The 15,023-nt window shown below is 36.9% G+C and overlaps 1 protein-coding gene and 1 pseudogene across 6 annotated transcripts in view; both read right to left on the reverse strand.

The window, feature by feature from the left end:
- Nucleotides 1-15,023, reverse strand: part of LOC102148130 (cell adhesion molecule CEACAM6-like) — a 436,353-nt gene that overhangs the window by 104,070 nt on the left and 317,260 nt on the right. The gene's annotated exons all lie outside the window — the stretch shown is intronic.
- Nucleotides 3,731-4,572, reverse strand: LOC111775406 (FUN14 domain-containing protein 1-like; annotated as a pseudogene).

Below are 15,023 nucleotides of genomic sequence, written 5' to 3' on the forward strand. Positions count from 1 at the left end.
AGGGAGAAATACTCAGAGGGTGTGTGGCTTCTGTCACAATTATTGTCCCTGGGGGTCTGGGAATGTGTTCTAGAGTTCAATGGTTTTGCTGAAGGCCAGGCCGAGAAACAGGCTTCAGGAAATGTCTTCCAAATAGCATTCATCTTGCTAATTCATCTTGTTAATAGGATTCCCTATTGTGGCCTGGGCATTACTTTTGTCTCTGTACTTTCTTTATTTGTAAGATGTAAAGAGAAAGGCTGAAGAAGGATGAACTAAGGAAATGAATGTATAAAATAAGAGGGCGGAATTGGAACTGGCTTGTCTAAGTTTTGAGGAAGTATATATGTTTTAAGTGAACATAAAAGGACTGTTTTTGAAAAGCAACAGACCTCTCCATGTAACTACAGTGTGCTGCCTTATGTGGATATCAGGCTCTGTCCCAAGAAGCACTGAAGCAGAATCACAGGAAATGTGTAGCATGGCCTTCTTTGCTAAATGGTCACACTGAGGTTAGACTAACTCGCTGAAGAAAAAGTAGGTGAAGGAGAAAATGGGCAAGAGGGAGAGAAAATGGGATGACAGAAGGAAAGAATTGAAAGAATGTTTACTGAGGGCTCATCACATACCAGGCACTGTGTCATACCTTATGCATCTTTTTTTTTGAGGTGAGATTGCTTTATAGCACTATATAAATTTCAGGTGTACATCATCATATTTCAATTTCTGTGTGGATTACATCCTGTTCACCACCCAAAGACTAATTAACATCAATCACCATACACATGTGACTAATAACCCCTTTCACCCTCCTCTCTCTCCTATTCCCCACTGGTAACCACCAACCCAATCTCTATTTGTTTGTTTTTTGTGCTTATCTTCCATTTATGAATGAGATCATACAGTATTTGACCTTTTCCCTCTGACTTATTTTGCTTAGCATAATACCCTGAAGGTCCACCCATGTTGTTGCAAATGTAAAGATTTCGTCTTTTTTTATGGATGGGTACTATTCCATTGTGTATATGTACCACATCTTCTTATCCATTCATTTCTTGATGGACACCCAAGTTGTTTCCATGTCTTGGCTAGTGTGAATAATGCCACAATGAACATGGGACGAACATATCTTTACGCACTTGTGTTTTCATGTTCTTTGGATAAATTACCCAGCAGTGGAATAGCTAGATTGTATGGTAGTTCTATTCTTAATTTTTTGAGGAATCTCCATATTGTTTTCCATAGTGGCTGCACCAGTTTGCACTCCCCTCAGGAGTGTATGACAGTGACCTTTTCTCCACATCCTTTCCAACACTTCTTATTTCTTGTCTTGTTAATTATAGCGATCTGATGGACATGAGGTGATATCTCATTGTATTTTTGATTTGCATTTCCCTAATAATTAGTGATGTTGAACATCTTTTCATGTTTTTTTTGGCCATCTGTATATATTCTTGGGGAAAATGTCTCTTCAGATCTTTTGCCCATTTTTAAATATATTTCAGATGTTAACCACTTAACCGGTATGTTGTTAGCAAGTATCTTCTCCCAATTGTTTGTCTTTTTGTTTTGTTTATTATTTTCTTTGCTGTGAAGGTTTTTAGTTTAATGTAGTCCCATTTGTTTATTTTTCTGTTGTTTCCCTTGCCCAGTCAGACTTTGTACTTGAAACTGTGCTGCTAAGACTGCTGTAGAAGAGCAAACTGCCTATGTTTTCTTCTACAAATTTCATGGTTTCAGGTCTTACATTCAAATCTTTAACTGATTTTGAGTTAATATTTGTGTATGGTATAAGACAACGGTCTATTTTCATTCTTTTGCATGTGGCTCGCCAGTTTTCCCAACACCGCTTATTGAAGAGACTTTCCTTTCTCTGTTGTATGTTCTCAGCCCCCTTGTCGAAAATTAGCTGTCCATATATGTGTGGGTTTATTTCTGGGCTCTAGAGTCTGTTCCATCAACTTGTGTGTCTGTTTTTGTGCCAGTATCATGGTGTTTTGATTAGAATATCTTTGTAGTGTATTTTGAACTCAGGGAGTACGATACTTCCCGCTTTGTTCTTTTTTATCAAGATTGCTTTGGCTATTTGGGGTCTTTTGTTGTTCCATCTAAATTTTAGTATTCTTTGTTCTATTTCTGTGAAAAATGTCATTGGAACTATGGTAGGGATTGCATTGAACCTGTAGATTACTTTAGGAATTAAGGACATTTTAACTCTGTTAATTTTTCCAATCAAAGATCACGGAATATCTTTCCATTTCTTTCTGTCTTTTTCACTTTCTTTCAACAATGTTTTATACTCTTTAGCGTACAGGTCTGTCACCTCTTTGGTTAAATTTATTCTTAGGTATTTTACTCTTTTTGCTGCAATTGTGTTCTGGGGGATTAATAAAATGGGATTGTATCTTAATTTGTCTTTCTGCTACTTCATTGTTAATGTATAGAAATGCAACAGATTTTTTCACTTTGATTTTGTATGCTGCAACTTTATCATATTCATTTACTATTTCTAAAAGTTTTTTGGTGGATTCTTTAAGGTATTTTGTATATAAAATCGTGTTACCTGCAAATAGTGACAGTTTCACTTCTTCCTTTCTAATCTGGATCCCTTTTATTTCTTTTCCTTACTTGATTGCTCTGGCTAGGACTTTCAATACTACGTTAAATATGAGTGGTGATAGTGGTCATCCTTCTCTGGTTCCTGTTCTTAGAGGGATAGCTTTCAGTTTCTATCCATTGAGAATGATATTAGCTGTGGGTTTGCAATATATAACCTTTATGATGTTGAAGTACTTTCCTTCTATATGCATTTTATTCATAGTTTTTCTGTGGTTTCTTTCTGAGGAAGAGTCGCCCTGAGCTAACATCTGTTGCCAATCTTCCTCTTTTTTTTTTTTTTTTTTTTTGCTTGAGGAAGATTAGCTGTGAGCTAACATCTGCGCCAATCTTCCTTTATTTTTTGTATGTGGGTCACTGACACATCATGGCTGACAAGTGGCGTAAGTCAGCACCCAGAATCTGAACCCATGAAACTGAGCCACTGAAGTGGGGTGCACCAAACTTAACTACTATGCCAAAGGGCTGGCTCCTATACAGAATTTTTATCATAAATAGATGCTGTATCTTGTCAAATGCTTTCTCTGCATCTATTGAGATGATCACGTGATGTTTATCTTCCAATTTGTTAATGTGGCATACAATGTGGATTGATTTATGGATATTGAACCACCCCTGTATCCCTGGAATAAATCCCACTTCATCTTGGTGGATGATCTTTTTAATGTACTACTGTAGTCGATTTGCAAGTACTTTGTTGAGGATTTTTGCATTGATGTTCATCAGTGATATTGGTCTGTAATTTTCTTTTTTGGTATTAAGTCACTTTAATATCTTTAGTAATTCCATTATTTCTAAATCCTTCCACAAAAGGGCATTATATTTCTTCAGTTTATTGCAAATTTATCTCTAAAAAAACTCAGCCCTAATGTTGAAGATATTTTACAAATTTTTAATTATTAGCACTTTACTATAAAGCACAATGAAGGACATTTTATTTAAATAAAACAAGGATAGTATTTCACTGGGTCATATATCCAAGAGATTTTTTTCCATATCAACATACAATGGTGATATTTAGGGGCAAATTTGTAAACAAAGGAACCTTTTTGAAAAACGGTGAAAGCCATGTTTTTCTCAGGAATACTATTGTGCACATATATGTTATTTTACAACAGATACTAGTTTTCCAAGCTTCAGATGGCAAAACGTTAAGGTGTCAGTTTGGAGTTGTTCAGCTAGTTATTTCTTGTTGTCTGGAGAATCTGGCAGGGTGTAATGAGACCACCTTGTCACCACCACTTCTCTTCTCACAGGAGACGCCACTGTGATGGAACATCCATATCCTTAAGATGTAAGTCCTAGCCAAAAGCCTCCCATAAATCCACTGGATATCACAATGTTTTGTTTAACAAATTCTGTTGCTTCTTCAATTATCTTGTTGAATTCTGGTGCTGCTTTATTTGCTCATTTCTTAAATGTCTTTTTGCTTTGTTTACATCTTTTTCACCTCTCTTCCAGTCGATCTGCACATAGCCACTGAGACTGGCAATCTGAATGAGAAGAAAGCCACCGTCTACTGCAGTTGCTGCAAGCTTTTCAACCTTCTGGAACAAAAACCCCACACACCAGTCAGTCACTCCACCCATAATAATCTGAGTGGCTACTGAGTATTTTTTCTACCATAGGTTTGAAATTATAGACAAACACTCGATTCCACCAATGGTGTCTTCTTGCCTACTCACTTAAGTCCAACATTTCAGAAGAGTCATCATCAGTTTCATGTTCTTCAGGGAGGAGGGCTTCCGGGTCGCCATGATACCACTGGCAGCCTGCTCTGAAGGTGATCCCTGCCTGCTCTCCTCCATCAAATCCTTTAAGAACTGCTCTCGTGTAATTTTCTTTTTTTGTGTTGTCATTGTCTCATTTTGGTATCAGGGTAACGTTGGCCTCATAGAATGAGTTAGGAAGCTTCCCCTCCACTTCACTTTTTTGGAAGATTTGGAGAAGGACAGGTATTAAATGTCCTTTGAATATTTCATAGAATTCACCAAGGAAACCATCTGGTCCCGGATTTCGATTTTTGGAGTTTTTTGCTTACTCTTTCAATCTCCTCATTGGTGATTGATCTATTCAAATTCTCTATTTCTTCTTGATCCAGTTTTGGAAGTTTGTATGATCTTAAGAATTTATCCATTTCTTCTAGATTATCCAATTTGTTGGCATATACCTTTTCATAGTATTCTCTTATAATTTGTTGTATTTCTGAGGTCTCCATTGTAATTTCTCCTCCTTCTGATTTTATTTATTTGACCCTTCTCTCCTTTTTCTTGGTGAGTCTAGCTAAAGCTTTGTCAATTTTGTTTATCTTCTCAAAGAACCAGCTGGTAGTTTCACTGATCCTTTCTACTGTTTTTTCAGTCTCTATTTCATTTATTTCTGCTCTGATTTTTATTATTTCCTTTCTTCTACTGATTTTGGGGTTTGTTTGCTATTCTTTTTCCAATTCTTTTTGGTGCATTGTTAGATTGTTATTTGAGATTTTTCTTGTCTGTTGAGGTATGCCTGTATTGCTATAAACTCACCTCTTAGAACCACTTTTGCTCTTTCTAAAAACTTGTGGCATGTCATATTTTCATTTTCACTTGTCTCCAGGTAGGTTTTTGTTTTGTTTTTGTTTTTGTTTTTGTTTCTGCTTTATCTCGCCAAATCACCCTGGTACATAGTTGTATATCTTAGCTGCATGTCCTTCTAATTGTGCCATGTGGGACGCCACCTCAATGTGGCCTGATGAGTGGTGCCATGTCCACACCCAGGATCTGAACCAGCGAAACCCTGGGCCGCCACAGTGGAGCATGTGAACTTAACCACTTGGCCACAGGGCTGGCCCCTCCAGGTAGGTTTTGATTTCTCCCTTGATTTTTTTTTTTTTTTGAGGAAGATTAGCCCCAAGCTAACATCTGCCACCAATCCTCCTCTTTTTGCTGAAGAAGACTGGCCCTGAGATAACATCCGTGCCCATCTTCCTCTATTTTATATGTGGGATACCTACCACAGCATGGCTTGCCAAGCAGTGCCATGTCTGCACTTGGGATCCGAACCAGTGAACTCTAGTCTGCTGAAGTGGAATGTGTGCATTTAACCGCTGCACCATCAGGCTGGCCCCTGATTTCTTTTTTTGACCAAATTATTGTTCAGTGGCATTTTGTTTAATCTCCACATATGTCTGACTTTACCAATTGTATTCCTACAGTTCATTTCTACTTTCATACCACTGTGATCTGAAAAAATGCTTGGTAGTATTTCATTCATTTTAAATTTATTGTGACTTATTTTGTGGCCTAATATGTGATCTATCCTGGAGAATGTTCCATGTACATTCAAAAGGAATGTGTATTCTGTGGTTTTTGGATGGAATGTTCTGTATATATCTACTAAGTCCATTTGGTCTAATGTGTCATTTAAGGCCCATGTTTCAATACTGATCTTCTCTTTGGATAATCTATCCAGTGATGAAAGTGGAGTGGTAAAGTCCCTTACAATTATTGTGTTACTATGTCTCTTTTTATGTCTGTTAATAATTGCTTTATATATTTAGGTGTTCCTATGTTGGGTGCAGAGATATTTACAAGTGTTATGTCCTCTTCTTGGATTATTTCCTTTAACAATACGTAGTGCCTTTCTTTGTCCCTTGTTACAGTTTTTGTTTAAAAGTCTATTTTTTCTGATATACTTATTGGTACCCCAGCTTTCTTTTTCATTGTCATTTGCATGGAATATCTTTTTCCATTCTTTCACTTTCATTTTCTGAGTATCTTTAGATCTGAAGTGTTTCTCTTGTATGCAGCATATATATATATATATATGTTATATATATATATATATATATGTATATATATATATATGGGTCTTGTATTTTTACCCAATCAGCCATCCAATGTCTTTTGACTGAAGCATTTAGTTGATTAACATTTAAAGTAGCTATTGATAAGTATGTACTTATTGCCATTTTGTTACTTTTTTCTGGGTGTTTTAGTAATTCTCTGTTTCTTTCTTCTTCTCTTGTTCTCTTCCATTGTGGTTTAATGGCTTTCTTCAGTATTACCTTTTGGTTCCTTTATGTTACTTTTTTCGTTTATTTGTTATAGGTTTCTGGTGTGTGATTACCGTGAGGTCCATATTTAATAATGTACTTATATAGCAATGTATATTATGTTCATGGTCTCTTACATTTGACCTCTTGCTAAAAACTCTACTCTTTTACTTCCTTCCTTCCACATTTTATGTTTTTGATATCATTTGTAACCTCTTTTTTGTGCATGTGTATGCATTATCCTCTTATCATGGAAATAGATAATTTGAGGATTTTTGTCTTTTAACATTCATATTAGTTTCATAGGTTGTTGATCTAGTACTTTTACTGTATATTCACCTTCACCACTGATTTTATTGGTCTTTTTTTGATAATTTTCTTATTCCTATTTGTGGTCATCTCTTTTCCACTTAAATCCCTTTAGCACTTCTCATGTGGTGGTTTCTTCAGGAAAACTTCCTTTCATTTTTGCTTGTCTGGAAAACTCTTTATCTCTCCTTCCATTCTGAATGATAACCTTGCCAGGCAGAGTATTATTGGCTGTAGGTGTTTTCCTTTCAGCACTTCAAATATATCAAGCCACTCTATTCTACCCTGTAACCTTTCTGCTGAGTAGTCTGGTGATAGCCTCCAGGGTTTCCTCTGTATGAGACTTGTTTTCTTTCTCTTCCAGCTTTTAGAATTCTCTCTTTCTCTTAATTTTTGACATTTTAATTATAATGTGTCTTTTTGTGGGCCCCTTAGCGTTACCCCTTTTAGGTGCTCTCTGTGCTTCCTGTACCTGGATGTCTGTTTCTTTCCTTAGGTTAGGAAAGTTTTCAGCTATTATATCTTCAAATAGATTCTATGCCCCTTTGTCTTTCTAGTCTCCTTTTGGGACACCTATAATATGGATGTTAGTGTGCTTGATGTTGTCCCAGAGTTCCCTTAGACTGTTCTCATTGTTTTTAATTCTTTTTCTTTTATCTGTTCAGCTTGATTTCCTCTGGTCTTTCATCCAGCTCAGTGATCTTTTCTTTTGTGACATCTACTCTGCTATTGATTCCCTCTACTGAATTTTTCACTTCCAGTGTTACAGTCTCCATTTCTGATTGGTTTTTTATATTTTCCAATTCTTTGTTGAAGTTCTCACTTAATTCATCCATTCTTCTCCCAAGATCTGTGAGCATCCTTATAACTATTAGTTTGTACTCTTCATAAGATTGTTTACCTCTGCTTTGTTTAGTGCTTTTTTTGAGGATTTGTCCTGTTCTCTTATTTGGAAAATATGTGTTTGTCTCTTCATTGTGCCTCTTACTCTTTGTTTATATTTATGTATTAGGTAGATCAGCTAAATCTCCTGATCTTGGAGAGGTGGGCTTATGTAAATGATGCTTTATGAGACCCAGTAGTGTGCTTCCCTCTTGTCAGCAGTTTTACATGTTCCAGGAGTGTCCCCTGTGTGGGCTATGTGTGTTCTTCTGTTGTGGCAGCATTTCACTTGCTTCAAGGGCACAAGGAGGTTAGGGTGTTCCCCTAGCTGGCTGGTTGTAATGCTTAGCTGTGTATAGATTCTATTGTCACTTCACTTTATCAGGCATGAGAAGTACCAGCACAATTAGCTGAAAGGAGTAATAGCACATTCTTGTTGCAGTTTCTATGTTAAGTGAGTAGGCCCTCAGTGTGGCTTGTTGCTAGGCTCAGGGGCTTATAATTTCTTTAGGCCTCTGGCCTGCAAGGCTGTTGTCCGTTCTCTCAGGATTGAAGCTGGATGGTGCTGGCCCCAGGCATGGAAGCACACAATCTTTTCAGGCATTAGAAAGTGGAAACACTCCTCTAGGTGGCTGTTTGAGAAGCACAGGTTTGCAGCTGGCAAGCCCCACCACCTGCAGGCCCACGCAACCCATCAATACATTCCTTCCCTGTGTGCACTCCCCAAGACAATGAAGCAGACCTAATTTCCCCACTGCAGAGGCCCCTCTCACTCCACCAATGCAGTCCTGCCCCTTGCACACTCACTGACCCTCACGTATGCCTGGCATGACATAGGCAGACCCTCTTTCCCTGCTGCAGACATCCCTCACACCCTGCATATATGTGTTCACAAGTTGCCCAAGGGCTTGATATTGAGTTGAGCCAGTCCCTAGGGTGGTCTGGCTGTACTGGCTGAGCTTGATTAAATCAGCACTCTAGTCAGTGGGAGAGAGCCCTGCACTAACAGGCCAGGGCAAGAACTCCAATGGCATCTTCCAGTGTCTGTGTTGGTTGCCTGTACTGGATCAAAATAATGGCTGCTGCCAATGTCTCAGTTCCTGGAGAGGTGGTCCCAGCCTGGGGAGGTCTCACCTCTCACTGAGATGTGCCCAGAGCCTATCAAATGAGTCTCTTTTCACCAAAGGAATGTATACCTTTCTTTCTGGTGATTTTAGGTTGCTTTCCAAAATGGGTGAATTTGTGCATGGGTCCCGTAAGAGGCTTTTCTTTCTCTTATGTCCAATAGCCCTTCTGGGGCTGTGCCCCATTTTTTTAACAGCCAGCAAAGGCAGATATTATGACACTTGTCTTGGTTGTACTGAGTTCAAATGCTGCTCATTTTGGCACAGTTCTCCTGCTCAGATCTCTTGCTCCTGCAGGGAACACTTTGTGCCTTAAGATTGCTCTCAGTCATGAAATGCCATGGCTTGAATGTGGCTTTTTCCATTCCAGAAATGTAGTTCTGCCTCTTTCACCTAATTAAGCACTATCCCTTGTTGTGGGGCTCTTTTTATCCAGTTTTCAGTTCTAAGGGGTAATGGTTCCAAGGATATTTTTAAATTTCTTGTGTCAATTGGAGGAGGTTAGTTCAGAGTTCTCCTATGCCACCATCTTCCCAGCCAGCCTCATTTCTTTCGTATCTTAACTTATGGTTTTGCTGTCATTTCCAAAAGCAGTAACAGTTAACCTGCATTACAGATGGGGAAAAATGCTAAGGGAAGTGAAGGGACTGGTCCAGGGTCAGCCAGCCAGCTAATGACAGAGCTAGTGTGTTTCACCTCAAAGCTTGTGCTCTTGCCTCTGTATCAGTAGACAAGCGAAAAAGAAGGAAGGAAAAGCAAACTTTTGTTGTGGGTAAAGTTTAGAAAAGGTACCTGTGGCAGGCAGGAGAATGGACTCTCCAAAATATCCACATCCTGATCCCTGGAACCTGTGAATGTTAATTTATATGGCAAGAGGGACTTTGCAGATGTGGTGATGTTAAGCATTTTGAGATGATAAGAGTATCCCAGATGAACCAACTGGACCAAGTGTAATCACAACGGTCCTTATAAGCTAAAGAGGGATTCAGAAAACTCAGCTTTAGAATCATGCAGCATAAGAAAGACTCCACCAGCCCTCACTGGCTTTGAATATGGGAGGGGGCTGTGAAACAAATAGTGCAGGTTGCCTCTAGAAACTGTATCAGGTAAGGAAGCAATTTTCCCCTTGAACCTCCAGAAGGAACACCATCGTGCTGATACCTTCATTTTAACCCAGTGAGAGCTGTTTTGGACATATGGCCTCAAGGACTGTAAGAACAGGAAAAACATGTATGTAGTCTTTGCATTCCAGGAGGTTACAGTCTGCCACCCACAAAAAGAGACTGGAAGAAGTATGCCAAAATGTGAAATAATGATTAAGTCTAGAATATGGTTGGAAAATGGAATATTATTAATAGTTATTTCCTTTTTCATACTTTATCTTAATTTTTAAAAAGAAAAAAGTAAGTTCCATACAGAAATTTCATGATGTTATAAATAGAGGTATGTTCAGTGTACTGTGGGAGCACAGAGAGGGAACCATTCATTTGCCTGTGGGAGTGTGTGAGAGTGGGAAATTCTCCCACTACCCATCTTGAGTTCTTATGGCTAGACTACTAATAAAACTGACTCAAGACCAAGTTAACAGGAGAAAAATCAGCTCAACACGTTGCTGACAGATCATTGAAAAATGATGCTTAGAAAGTGAAAAAAAGCAGGCAGTTTATATATCTTTTTACACAAAGAGACACTAAATTTGTGAGGATTTGACAGGAAAAAGGAACTTAGGCTTGGGATATGTAATTACTGAAGAATTTAGCAGAGTTTAGGCTTGAGGTAGTAAATTAGTAAAAGTAACGACTTTTGTTTATAGTCTTCCCAGCCCTGGATTCTCTAGCTCTCGTCATAAGGAGGGTACATTTCACATAGGAGATTTATTTCCTACTTTCAGGGAGGAATAAAACTTCAGAAGGGTCAAGACTTTAAGTTAAACGAGTGTCTTAAGTAAGTTTAGGTCAAAATAGTCATTGTGAGATATTTTGCAGCAACCGACCCAAAACAGTTCCGGGCCCCAGTAACTCCCTCCTCTGAAACTTCCCTGGAAGTTTCATGTATTAAAAGTTGAGCTGGTAAAATGCTCCATTATTTCATTGAATTAATCTTTTAGTTTTGAAAATTGTTCAGTTACATAGTTCTGTCTCATTGCAGGAAGTGGCTATGGCAAGTGGGTTCACAAAGTTAGGTCTATTGTGCAAGGAATAAGATATTTAATAAGAGGCATTTTTAGGGAAACAAAGAAAAACAAAGGTTAATGGTTGCAGCAAAGTATAAACTAGTTTCTGTGTTTATGTGGCAGCCAATCAAGATTTCTAGATGTCAGGGTTGAAGCAACTTTTGCAGTTTGAAATGTCTCTGATGATGTCATTGGGTGTTCAAGCAAACTTTCTGAGAAGCTTACACAGCAATAGGCACAAAGAATGTCTGAATGTGAGCTCTTGTGGTGATCTTACAAGTTTATATAGAGTTGTTCAGCTTCACTTTGCAGGGCTTCAGTAAAAAGGGTCACTTTAGTTCTCAATGATTCCTAGTCAAAAATGGCAGAAAAGTTGGAAATGTTCATTTAGAGAGTTGTAGCTGGGTACTGGAGGAAACAGGAAGAATTTAGGATCCAGTCCAGTGTTTAGGTAAATAATAGAAGTTCAAAGAAAATTAACAGCACTGAAATCTAATCGACACAAGCGTTCGTTATATTTTCTACTGAAACATAGTTTTTCTCTCTAAAATCAGCCTCTTTTTTTTAGGAAAAATATACAAATTAAGACTTCTTTGTTGGCAGAATAAATCTAATTTCCGTAAACTTGGCTTAGTTATTTACATAAGTACGGCAAGAATAGCAATTGATCATATAGGCTGTTTTAAATTTTCTTTGCTGAAATTTTTCATAAGGAATCCCAAGATTGAACTTTTAATAGCTAAAAAGGCTAAGAAGGCTCTCGAGATTGAAGAGCCAAGTCAAATATTTTCCATAAGATTCCACCTGCCATGCCTCTAGATTTGGGTGAATTTCTCTTTGCTTGAGATTCCTGCACCTGCCAGTAAGGTACCTTCGTTACTCACCTGGTTAAGCTTTCAGGAACTCTGGAAGTACGCACCAGGCTGTTTTTCCAAGGGACTTCATTGTCTTCATAAAGTCAACCTTAGTTCTTTAAAGCTGATTGGTCAAAACTGAGTTTTTGCATGTGTCTCTCAAACAGGATATTTTATTCAAAGCCTTGGTCGTATAACCAGTGTTTCCTGTTACAAAGAGAACAGTTTCTTATTGAACTTAAGCAAGTAAATATCTTGTCATGAAAGTAAGAATCCTCACTGAGAGCTTCTGAATTCTGGAAGGATAAGGCAGGGAGAAAAACTAATTGTGTCAGTTCTGCTTATAAAGATATAATTCAGCAAATTGCTGTAAATCAGAGATAGCTTAAGAGAAAAGAAGAAAAAACTATCCTATCCTTAAATCTAATAGACACAAGTGTTGGTTATATTTTCTACTGAAACATAGTTTTTCTCTCTAAAATCAGCCTCATTTTTTAAAGGAAAGATGTACAAAAGAAAAGATTAAAATAGTAATATTTCAAACAAAATTCATAAAAATTATAATCATCCTTATCAGTTCCTGCAGTGCCATGTAATTAATTCTTTTTCTGTTATTTACTTTTTATTTATTTTATTTATTTCTCTTTTAGTTATTTATGTGACATACAACACATGAAGATAGTAATTAGAACTATGACTGACAATCAGGGCAGATTAGAATTTTCTGGAATGTTATACAATTTTTAAAATACTTACATCAATAACATTTAATTACACAATATCACAGGTCTCTATGAGACAATGCTTAGTTATGCATTTAACCATGGTGACAGTTAAGGAAGTTTAGGCAAATGCAGACAATTAATAGCTGTAAGAAAAACGTTAGCACCTGTGATTAAAGACCTGATTAAAACAATATAGGAAATTTGTTTTTGATAAAACACAAAAGCCCTACATTTCTGATAGACTACTCAGAGAAAGAAACCTTTAATAATCTCTTGACCAAGAGCAGATTAATGTTTAAGAAAATTATCCTTTTAAGAGAGGGAAAAAGATTATAATTTTGCACCAGTTTATTTTGATATTAAAATTCATTTATTTAATTAAATTCATTTTAATTTTAGCCAATTTGACCACATACAAAACTCTTTTTTAGAATTCCTCTTTTACAAATCTTCTATAGCTTTCTTTTTACATTCAGAATTTGTCCCATGCCTCCTTATTTTTTTCTTCTAGTACTTCAGGACAAATTTATCTTTCTTAACAAAATAACAAAAATATTTTCTTTCTTTATAACTTATTTACTTAAAACATATATCTTCCTTTCCTTGAACATGAACATATTTTCCTTATTAATTTCTAGTAGATTTAATCACATATTAGAATTTTTAATCCTTAGAAACCTTACTTGTTAGGTAAATACTATGAAGTAAGCAATTATAAAATGTCTTTTACATTAGCAATCTGTGGCTTGGAAACTTTATAAATACTTTTTATAATTTTAGAAACACGTTACTTTATAGTACAACCTTTTAATACAACACAAGGCATGTTTTTCAATAAACCCAAACTTAGTTTCTCTGTAATAATACAAAACTAGGTATACTTATATTTAGTAATTAATGTCTAATATTTTATCTTATTTAGAAATAATGTAGATATTCAATGAATTTTCCATCATTTGATTGAGCAAAACTTCAAAGTTTCAAATTACTAAAGAGATTTTGGAAGTTATTAAATACATGACATAAAATATAATTATTGATGAAAGTTTAAACTATCTCATTTACATCTAAATCTTTTGTTCCCAATAATTGTGTTTATATTACCCATGAAAACTTCATGAGATATTAGACAAAATTAGCTATAATTCTTTTTTTTTTTCCTGAGGAAGATTAGCCCTGAGCTAACTGTTGCCAATCCTCCTCTTTTTGCTGTGGAAGACTGGCTCTTCCTCTACTTTATATGTGGAACACACAATGTATGTTTGACAGGTCATAAGTCAGGCTTTTGGTTTAAGTTGAATCAGTTTTGAACCTGAATAGTTACCCCATATATATCAACATGTGAAAATCTCTTGTCACATATCATGTTAACTTGAATTACATGTAAGTGCTTACTTTAAGTCAATTAAATACAGCTCTTAATTTTGGTCATACCATCCGGAGATAAAATATCACACATATATAACACACATATATACACACATAACCACACAGGTAGAAACAGACAAAGATGTTAAATTTTTGTTATGAATCAGGTTAAACACAAAACTCACTAGTTTATGAGAAACATTTGTATTTAAATGGCAGCAGAAAATCGGCATCATAAAGGCACACAGAAAGTAGTCAAGTTTTCTTGAAGATGGAGTTTCTGGGGCATATTTGCCTTAACTGTTTCTAATGTCTCAATCATCTGTCTCAATCAATATCTAGGAGCCTTTTGAGGAACAAGGGAGGCTTTGGGATCGGCAAAAGACAGGTGAACTGCTTTCAAGAACTATACCTCCAGCCTTGCAGAGATTTGTAAGACAAAGACCATTGCTTCCAGTCCCCCAAAGAACTGGACTACAGTCTGACAAAAGAGTCTGACCCATCCCTCCAGCTACACCCTTCCAACTGCTTCTTTCTATCAGGGAAATTTTTAACTTGAGAGATGAATCAAAGATTTGCATGCTCTAAAACTTTCAGGACAATGTATCACACCTTTAAAAGTCTGCACAAAACATTTAACAAAGGCCCACTTTCTAAGTGTACAATTTAACCCCAGATCAATTTACCTTGGGGGGAAAGCTTTTATTATTCTTTTTTATTAGCACCTGATATTAGCCTCTAGTTTTTATCTCATAGTGTGTGGGCTCAGGCAACCTTACTGACTTCCTTTTGGTGAGTTTAATTAACACTGTCTGGGGGTTGGCCCAGTGGCATAGTGGTTAAGTCCATGCATTCTGCTTCCAACAGCCCAGGGTTCAGGGGTTGGGATCCCAGGTGCAGACCTATACACAAGTCTACAAGCCATGCTGTGGCAGCGTCCCACATGCAAAAAATAGAGGA

Source organism: Equus caballus, chromosome 10 (genome assembly GCF_041296265.1).
Source record: "Equus caballus isolate H_3958 breed thoroughbred chromosome 10, TB-T2T, whole genome shotgun sequence".
NCBI classification, from domain to species: domain Eukaryota; kingdom Metazoa; phylum Chordata; class Mammalia; order Perissodactyla; family Equidae; genus Equus; species Equus caballus.